The following is an 894-nucleotide window of genomic DNA, read 5'->3' as shown; positions in this document are numbered from 1 at the left end:
ATAGAGGCCTGGTGCATGGGTGGGGGCTGGCTGGTTTGCCCTGAAGGGTGTCCTGGATCAGGGTGGGGGTCCCCACTGGGGTGCCTGGCCAGTCTGGGTGAGGGGCTGAGGGCTGGTTTCAAGCTGGCGGGTGACTGAAACTCCCAACCTGTCCTTTTTTTCTTTTTTTTTATTCTGGGCCAGCTTTAGCTCTGAGGCCTCAGCTGCTGAAAGCAGGTTTCTGACCTTGGTTTACCTTCTGTATTTGATACAATCTTGCGGTCCGGCTGGCTGAGGCCCGGCTGACTAAAGCAGGTTTCTGGGGTTTGGTTTAGCTTCTATATTTGCAACATAGTTGCTTAGAGTTGCAGCTTAGAGGCCGGCAAGTCAGGCGGGGAACGTTGGCTTCCTCTGTCACTGGAGCAAGCAAGCCTCCCTGTTCGCTTCAGTGCATGGCTGCCGGCCGCCATCTTGGCTGGCAGTTAATTTGCATATCGCCCTGATTAGCCAATGGGAAGGGTAGCGGATGTACGGCTAATTACCATGTTTCTCTTTTATTAGATAGGATGTTTAAGCTTCTAAGCCCTAAGGGAGATAGACGCCCCTGGCTACTTTCCCATGAAACCAGATAAAGGCATGTCAGAACTATCCTCAAGACCTGAAAAAACGATTTATCACCCTTACCTTACCTATGATCAATCAGCTCCCAGTACGCCCACCAACCCCTAACCCACTGTGTCTTGTGATTTTGCCCTATATAATCTATAATGTACAAACCATTGGAGAGTTCTAACTTTTGAGCACTAGCTTCCATCCTCCTGGGTGACACCATCTACTTATATAAAAACCCTGGGTGGTGTTCATCACGACCACCAGAACCGCGACATGCGGAAGGAAGTCAGTCCTGCAGGGGTT

This window comes from Myotis brandtii, unplaced genomic scaffold (genome assembly GCF_000412655.1).
Source record: "Myotis brandtii unplaced genomic scaffold, ASM41265v1 scaffold166, whole genome shotgun sequence".
NCBI lineage: Eukaryota > Metazoa > Chordata > Mammalia > Chiroptera > Vespertilionidae > Myotis > Myotis brandtii.
The sequence above is the reverse complement of the archived record's forward strand: the minus strand, read 5'-3'. Positions refer to the sequence as shown.